The sequence below is a fragment of the Neoarius graeffei genome, chromosome 15, assembly GCF_027579695.1.
Source record: "Neoarius graeffei isolate fNeoGra1 chromosome 15, fNeoGra1.pri, whole genome shotgun sequence".
Lineage (NCBI taxonomy): Eukaryota > Metazoa > Chordata > Actinopteri > Siluriformes > Ariidae > Neoarius > Neoarius graeffei.
In genome coordinates this window covers 5,519,705-5,529,060 of record NC_083583.1, presented here as the reverse complement: position 1 = coordinate 5,529,060, position 9,356 = coordinate 5,519,705, and the positions used below count along the sequence as shown (strand labels likewise).

The 9,356-nt window shown below is 44.8% G+C and overlaps 1 protein-coding gene across 2 annotated transcripts in view; it reads left to right on the top strand.

The window, feature by feature from the left end:
• The first annotated feature begins 6,365 nt into the window (after positions 1 to 6,365).
• Positions 6,366 to 9,356, top strand: part of tp53i11a (tumor protein p53 inducible protein 11a) — a 113,737-nt gene continuing 110,746 nt past the window's right edge. For both annotated transcript variants that reach the window (XM_060940798.1, XM_060940796.1), the window contains exon 1: positions 6,366 to 6,471. The gene's annotated coding sequence lies outside the window, so the exon portion shown is untranslated. The remainder of the gene's footprint in view (positions 6,472 to 9,356) is intronic.

Sequence of the window (9,356 nt, the reverse complement as noted above, 5' to 3'; positions counted from 1 at the left end):
GTCCATGCAGATTATGTCAAATGGCTACACTAAATTGCCGATAGGTGTGAATGGCTGTCTGTCTTTCTATATTAGCCCTGCGATAGATAGATTGGCGACCTGTCAAGGGTGTACCCCACCTCTCGCACTAGGTCAGTTGGGATTGGTGCCAGCTCACCTGCAACCCGCAGTGGGAAAGTGGTCAAGAAAATGAATGAATGAACGTTGTTTCCAATTTTGCAACATTTTAGGGAAGGCTGTTTCCTGTTCAAGCATCACTGTACCCCTGTGCCCAAAGCGAGGTCCATAAAGCCATGTTCTTTTAGTATAGAGGAACTCCAGTATCCTGTATAGACCCCTGACCTCAACCCCATTAAACACCTTTTTGGGATGAACTGGAATGCCGCTTGCTAGTCAGGACCTTTTATCCAACATCAGTACCTGACCTCACAAATTCTCCTTTGACTCAAATGGCACAAACCCCCTCAGAAACACTCCAAAATCTTGTAGAAATACTTCCCAGAAGAGTAGGGGCAACTCCATATTGATTCCCATGGGTTGATTCTAGACCAGAGACGTTTGCACACTATTTTTGTTGTTGTTATTTATAGACAGTTTGTCAAGTAAAGGATTATATTAGTTAAAGAGCACTCTGTGTGTCGTGTTACACTGAAGTCTTGATTGCATTACTTTGTAACCTAGCCTTTGCGTTCCCTCAATGAAATGTGTTTTGCCCCTGAATGAAACCTGAACATCTCTTCATTCTGTTTAATTCTATCTCTATCCCTCGATTTTTCAGGTCATGACTGACCTTTTAAACACTTTTGAGCATTCTAAGTTCTCACATTGATTATTTGTGCTTATCTGAAAACAACACATGAACTTGTATTCTTCTAAAGTGGCCCACAGGTGAACTGTACTCAGAGATAATCTCAGAATGCTTCATTTGGGGTTCATTTTGTGGTCCACCGAAATTGCGTCTTTTGAAAACAAGTTCTGCTTTTGTTTGTTTTTATTACTAAATACTGTAGCTTGCTGTCCAAGTAAAAAATCCTCTAATTGCTGCCCTCAGGGTCGTGTGACAGAGACATTGTGAAGACATCCTGTGTGTGAGTGGAGGGTCTGCAGGCTGAAACGCATTATTGATCAGAGAGATCAGAGGAGAAAGTCCAGACTGGTCTGAGCTGAAAGGAAGTCTATAGTAAGTGAAATAATCACTCAACCATGATGAGCAGAAATGCATCTCAGAACACACAACACATCAAACCTTGAGGGATAAGCTACAACGGCAGAAGGTTCCACTCTTGTCAGACAAGAACAGGAACCTGAGGCTATCATGGATGTTATCAAGACTGGAACAATACCAAGTGATTTTTTTTTTTAGTTTGTCTTATCTTCAACTGTCTAGTGTTGGTGATTCTGTGCTCATGATAGCCTTAGATTCTGGTTCTTGGCTTACAGGAGTGGAATCTGATGTGGTGTTCTGCCGTTGTAGTTCATCCATCACTTTTGTGCATGCTGAGATGCTTTTCTGCTCACCACGGTTGTAAAGAGTGATTATTTGAGTAACTATATCCTTCCTGGTAGCTCGAACCACTCCATGCCATGATTAAAGTCACAATTTTCTTTCTGATGTTTGACATGACACCAGACATGACACGAGACATGACATGAAGCTCTTGATCTATATCTACATCCTCTTCTTCTTCCAGCTGCTCCCATCAGGGGTCGCTATAGCGGATCTATTCCACATATTTGATTTGGTATAGGTTTTCCTCTGTCGCCTCACAGCAAGAAGGTCCTGGGTTCGAGCCCCGGGGCCAGCGAGGGCCTTTCTGTGTGGAGTTTGCATGTTCTCCCCGTGTCCACATGGGTTTCCTCCGGGTGCTCCGGTTTCCCCCACAGTCCAAAGACATGCAGGTTAGGTTAACTGGTGACTCTAAATTGACCGGAGGTGTGAATGTGAGTGTGAATGGTTGTCTGTGTCTATGTGTCTGCCCTGTGATGACCTGGCGACTTGTCCAGGGTGTGCCCCGCCTTTCACCCGTAGTCAGCTGGGATAGGCTCCAGCTTGCCTGCAACCCTGTAGAACAGGATAAAGCGGCTAGAGATAATGAGATGAGATGAGATGAGGTTTTCCTCTGGAGGACCTTCCTGATGTAACCCTCCCCAGTCTATCCGGGCTTGGTACCGGCACTAAGTATACACTGATTTGTGCAACCTAATCTGCATGTCTTTGAATTGTGTGGGAAGCCGGAGCACCCAGAGGAAACCCATGCAGACACGGAAACGCAGAACATGTAAACTCCACACAAAAAGGCCCCCACTGGCCATGAGGTTCAAACCCGGAACCTTCTTGCTGTGAGGCGACAGTACTAACCAGCGCATCATTGTGCCGCCTCTGTATCTGTAGCTACATAATCTTATATATTATTCTGCTGCCACATGATTGGCTGATTAGATAACTTCATGAAGATACAGGTGTTCCTAATAAAGCAGATCTTGAATGTAGGTGTGGTGGTTAGGTGTCTACACATTTTTGGCCATATAGAGGACATGAAGAAAAACTGGACACTGACCAGGCTTGTAGTACTCAAATCCAGGACTCAGACTCGAGTCCTACTCGTGCCCTAATTTTAAGGACTCATGACTTGACTCGGACTCAGACTTGTGCATTAACTGCATTCGGACTTGTAAACTGGAGATGAGGACTTGGATTTTTTCTTTAATTTTTGTAACATGCCATAATAATTTCATGCAAGAGAATGCACATTCACCTGTTTGTACATCGTGTTCAGGAACAATGTAGTCCCATGGTGTCAGAATCAGAGCTGGGTTTTTTAGATGAAAAATGTTTGTGGAACATTTTGAAATGCACCCAAGTGCCAATAGCACAACAAACCAAATCCAAGTTCCCTGCCATGGTGTCAGGATCAAAGCTTTTGTTTTTGAGATGGGTGGCACAGTGGTGTAGTGGTTAGCACTGTCACCTCACAGCAAGAAGGTTCTGGGTTTGAGCCCAGTGGCTGACGGGGGCCTTTCTGTGTGGAGTTTGCATGTTCTCCCCGTGTCCACATGGGTTTCCTCCGGGTGCTCCAGTTTCCCCCACAGTCCAAAGACATGCAGGTTCGGCTAATTAGTGGCTCTAAATTGACTGTAAGTGTGAATGGTTGTGTGTGTGTGTGTGTCAGCCCTGCGATGACCTGGTGACTTGTCCAGGGTGTACCCTGCCTCTCGCCTGTAGTCAGCTGGGATAGTGGTTAGTATGGTCGCCTCACAGCAAGAAGGTTCTGGGTTTGAACCCAGTGGCCGGCGAGGGCCTTTCTGTGCGGAGTTTGCATGTTCTCCCCGTGTCCACGTGGGTTTCCTCCGGGTGCTCCGGTTTCCCCCACAGTCCAAAGACATGCAGGTTAGGTTAACTGGTGACTCTAAATTGAGCGTAGGTGTGAATGTGAGTGTGAATGGTTGTCTGTGTCTATGTGTCAGCCCTGTGATGACCTGGTGACTTGTCCAGGGTGTACCCCGCCTTTCACCCGTAGTCAGCTGGGATAGTGGTTAGTACGGTCGCCTCACAGCAAGAAGGTTCTGGGTTCAAACCCAGTGGCCGGCGAGGGCCTTTCTGTGTGGAGTTTGCATGTTCTCCCTGTGTCTGCATGGGTTTCCTCTGGGTGCTCGGGTTTCCCCCACAGTCCAAAGACATGCAGTTAGGTTAATATGGGACGGCCTTGGGCTGAGGTCCCCTTGAGCGAGGTACCGAACCCCTGACTGCTCCCCCAGGCGCTGTTAGCATGGCTGCCCACTGCTCTGGGTATGTGTGTGTGCTCATTGCTCCTATGTGTATGCATGTGTGTGTTCACTGCTTCAGATGGGTTAAATGCAGAGAAGAAATTCACAAGTGTGTGATGAATAAAGTTGTGCTTTCTTTCTTTCTTTCTTTCTTTCTTTCTTTCTTTCTTTCTTAATCTTGCCCATGACCCTGCACAGGATAAGCGGTTACAGATGATGGATGGATGGATGGATGGATGGACATATGTTTTTGAGATACATTATGTTTGTGTAACATGCTTATGTTTTTGAAATGCACACAAGTGCATTTGTTACAATAAAGCACATTAGCATGTTATGTTTGTGAGAGTGTTATGTTTTTGACATGGATGTGAAACATCAGTGCCACTAGCCTTTTCCTAAATATTCCTGATCGATGTGAATTTATTGTAGGCTATGGTATGGGATGTACCATACATCTTCACACTACTCAAAGCTATCAGTGTGTTTTCGAGCGTGTGTATGTGTGACAGCTGTGCCATTTGCGCCAGACTAGACTCAGATCAATAGTGGACTCGACTCGGACTCGAGTCAAAATTTTCTTTAATGACTTGGACTTGACTCAGACTTGAACACTGGAGGCTCGAGACTGGACTCGGACTAGAGGTTTAGTGACTCGACTACAACACTGACGCTGATGTAATAAGGTGACGATACGTAAGAGTTTTGTGTAGCAACTAGATTTAGGATTTTATTGGATTCTGACTTTGAGTAGTGTGTAGATGTATGGTATACCCCCTACCATAGCCTACAATAAATTCACATTGATCAGGAATATTTAGGGGTCAACTGTGCAGGAAAATGGGGGCTGCGATAGTGAGGTGAGAAAGAGAGTGCAGGCAGGGTGGAGCAGTTGGAGAAGGATTTCGGGAGTCATTTGTGATAGGAAAGTCCCAGCAAAAGTGAAAGGTAAGATGTATAAGACAGTAGTGAGACCAGCTGTGATGTATGGATTGGAGACCGTACCCTTAACGAAGAGACAGGAGGCAAAGTTGGAGGTGGCGGAGTTGAGGATGTTAAGGTTTGTGATGGGAGGTTGGACAGGATAAGGAACGAGCACATCAGAGGGACAGCACATGTGCAAAGCTTGGGAATTAAGCTAAGAGAGATGAGACTGAGATGGTATGGGCACATCCTGAGAAGAGATGCAGAGCATGTTGGAAGGACGACTGAACATCATGGACGATGCCAGTCACCCTCTGCACACCGTCATCAGCAACCAGAGGAGCCTGTTCAGTGACAGAATGCTCCTTCCTAAGCGCAGGACGAACAGACTTAAAAACTCCTTTGTCCCTCACGCCACCAGACTGTACAACTCCTTGCTGGGGGGAGGAGGGGTAACAGGAGGACAGAGGATGGGAAGGAGCAGTAGCCTAGCCTGACAAAAAGCAATACTGGACAATCTCATCTCATTATCTCTAGCTGCTTTATCCTGTTCTACAGGGTCGCAGGAGCCTATCCCAGCTGACTACGGGCGAAAGGCGGGGTACACCCTGGACAAGTCACCAGGTCATCACAGGGCTGACACATAGACACAGACAACCATTCACACTCACATTCACACCTACGCTCAATTTAGAGTCACCAGTTAACCTAACCTGCATGTCTTTGGACTGTGGAGGAAACCCACGCGGACACGGGGCTCGAACCTGGACCTTCTTGCTGTGAGGCAACAGCGCTAACCACTACACTGCCGTACCGCCCCTGTATATGTAAATCTCATCTCATCTCATCTCATTATCTCTAGCCGCTTTATCCTTCTTCAGGGTTGCAGGCAAGCTGGAGCCTATCCCAGCTGACTACGGGCGAGAGGCGGGGTACACCCTGGACAAGTCGCCAGGTCATCACAGGGCTGACACATAGACACAGACAACCATTCACACTCACATTCACACCTACGCTCAATTTAGAGTCACCAGTTAACCTAACCTGCATGTCTTTGGACTGTGGGGGAAACCGGAGCACCCGGAGGAAACCCACGCGGACACGGGGAGAACATGCAAACTCCACACAGAAAGGCCCTCGCCGGCCACGGGGCTCGAACCCGGGACCTTCTTGCTGTGAGGCGACAGCGCTAACCACTACACCACCGTGCCGCCCTCTAATCTAATCTAATCTAATCTAATCTAATCTAATCTAATCTAATCTAATCTAATCTAATGTTGAGGATGGAGCTGCCAGGCAAACGAAAACGAGGAAGGCCAAAGAGGAGATACATGGATGTGGTGAGAGAGGACATGAAAGTGGTAGGTGTGGTAGAGAAGGATGCAGAAGACCGGGTGCAATGGAGCCGAAAGTTCCGCTGTGGCGACCCCTAATCGGGGGCAGCCAGAAGAAGAAGAAGAAGAATTTGATTTTGAGTTTTCTTTCTTCAATGTTGAGCACAATCTGTGGTTTGGAAAAGTTTTGAAATGGCTGACATTCTGGTAGATCAAGCAACTGCACGGAAGTTGTCGAAAATAGGGCTGGAGTAAGCGCTTGTATTGTAGGTATTACGGTTACCTTTGAAAGCAGGCGCCATGTTCGTTCCCTCCTACAGTGTTTATTACGGTAACCGTGGCGCTCGTGCTGGACGACCGTTTGGCAAAGTGCGGGGTGCGATGTGAGAGATTCCCTCAGAAACCTCGGTGCGGGCTCGCTGCGTTTACCTGGCCGGAAAGTGGAAAGGTAAGCGGCTTGCTTTCTGTCATGCTCTTGTTGTCTTTATGAGGCGTTATAATCCCCCCTGCGGTCTCTGGAACTGTTTATTGACGCGGGAAAGTGGCAACAAATCGCACTTTTCCACCCGATTCATGTCGTGCGTGTTTGTTTTGTGTTACTTTGTAACGCCTCAGATTTCTGTAACTGCATCACGACATGAGCCTGAACCTGCACTCAGGCTTCCTTTCAACAGCTTTTACACAACTTAAACATCCATGTGAACATGTTGGAGCTTTTTTAATATCACATTTATTCTGGAACTAACTAAAAATTACTCAATTAACTAATGAATGAATGAATAAATGAGCATTTGAAGATGATTCAGAGGTCTTGGAGAGGAGAGGAGAGGAGAGGAGAGGAGAGGAGCATCCCATCCTGAGCTGCATCAAAACATCTGTTAGTGAAGGTTCTGGCCAGTATTGTGTCTTCACTTGATTTAATCTCTCTATCTTTAATATCTTAAAATCTCAAGTATTGATATTTTTTAAAGTCATTCCAAATACTTTTTTTCCCTTTTCTTTTTGGAATTCCTAACTCCAGGGACAGAATGAGCTACTTGTTAGGCATCCATCCATCCATCCATTGTTCTCTTTCAATTTTGCAAGCCTAATCTCCATATCAGAGCTCTGACTTCGGGTCGGGATCTGATCTTGATACCAGCTGGACCGACTTTCTCGAGAACATCCATCATTTGTCTGAGATCTGACAGGTGAACGTCAATTTCGAGTCACTGACACACGTTCCTGGTCCAGAAATACAGCGTTAGGTCAGAAATCCATTTATTAAATTTGACGTGTGATTTTGACACCATGTTCACGTCATGAGGATGAGTGAGATGTGGGTGGTTTTGTCTGTTGCTGTATGACGTGTGGAGTCGTCGTCGTCTTCAGAAGAAACGGACGTGGTGTCTTCATGATGACCATCACACTAAAGATTCCATGCAAACTCTTTTTTTTTTTTTTCCAACATAGCTTGTTGTAATGCAACACTGGTTGTTTTGCCACTTGTTAACACGCATGTTGGCTCTACCTGTGCTAGGAACGCGATTTCCTTAAAATCCTTGGAAACGTGGCTTCTCTGAGGCGTTCTTCTGTATTTCATCATTCGCGGGATTCATCCAGTGCAAATCGACCCTAATTATTAGAGACATCAGCAGGTAATAGACACCGGTCTGGAAAACTAATTCCAGCCGAATAGTCCTTATGATTGCTACAGGATGGAATACGATGCAGCCTTGTCTTTACCAACGTTTCGTTTAGAAGGGAGATGTATATTTATTTTATTCACGTTCACTGGGTATGATCAATCAAGTGCTCTGTTTGGCTACTCTACTACTAGGATATCAGCTTATATACCATGAGTAGAGAAAAAACAAAATGGTGGTGGGCATCAAGTCAGATATATCACTATCAAGCATTTTAAAAGAAACAGAAATGGCTAAAAGAATATAGTGGCAACCCCCCCAAATAAATAAATAAATCTCCTGTTCTACACTCCAGCCCAGTTGGTGGCAGTAATGCACCTTTAAGTTGGTTTGCCAACCATCAAAAAAAAAAACTAAAGAAAATGGCGGAGCGTGTGGCTGAATTGACTGAGGACGAAATTAAAAACCCTACTTGAAAACAACCCCCCCCCCCCAAATAAATAAATAAATAAAGCAACAAAATATGCAATAAAAGTATTTGATGGTAAAAACGTATCTTTTTTTTATTTTAAGCATTATTGCATTTTTCACAAATCGCTCCTGTCATTTCACCGGTTTGTTTACATTCTAAGCGGAAATTATTTTGTCAGACGTTTTGTATGAAGTTTTTATTTATCAAATTTGCTAAAAACAAAATTGCTCTGTTTCCAAAATCCAGTGAATGTGGATAGAATAAGTTATTCCACTCAATCTCGTCGTACATGGATTATAGACAACTCGGTGCTACGCGCATCGTCAGCCATCAGCTCATGTATGACTCGGTTTCGTGGAATAACTGTGAAACAAACCTCTCCCAGCAGCACTTATTTTATACCTATATGTTGATAATGGTAATATTTCTCAATCATCAGCTGTCAGATTATAGTCCTGGTGGCAAATGAAAGCCCATATGGCACTTCCTATAAGTTGATAATGGTAAATATCTGTCTACCATCAACCGTTTTCAAGTGACGGCCCTCTGAAAATCCGTGACCTTGAGTTTCACCTTTCAGGATCACGCAAGGTCAAAGATCATGGTGCCAAATGAAAGGCAATATGGGAGTTCCTGTGTGCTCATAATAGTAAACATCTGTCTATCGGCAGCCGTTTTTGAGTTCTAATGGAAAATGTTATTTTGACCAACAAGTTGATCTTTTCTGGTGACCTTCACCTTGACTTGATTACCTCCAAAATTTAATCAGGTAATCTACGGACCATTGCACACCTACCCTGAAAATTTGAAGTCAATCGGTGCAACTGTCTAGACACTAGATTGTTTGTGTCTGTCTGTCAACAAACAAATGAAAGTTTGAAAGAAAACTGGGAGATACCCATCATGTAGCCTATCAATGGAAGCGGAATTGAAAGATGAACATTTCTGAATTTGGTTTGAAGTAAATATGATGAACGTGAAGGAAGACATCGCGGAAAAAAAAAGATTTTGACCTTTTTGGTGACCTTGATCGGATGACCCTCAACATGTTGGAGGTTCTATTTGAGACCAACGCCCATCTATCCTGCAAGTTGCATGAAGATTGGTGCAGCTGTTTTCCAGTAATGTCGCTAACAAAAAAAAACAAAGGAACCCCACCAAAAACAATACCTCGGGGACTCCGTGGTATAATACCTCAGGGACTCCCTGTGAAATAATACGGTGGACTCCGTCCTG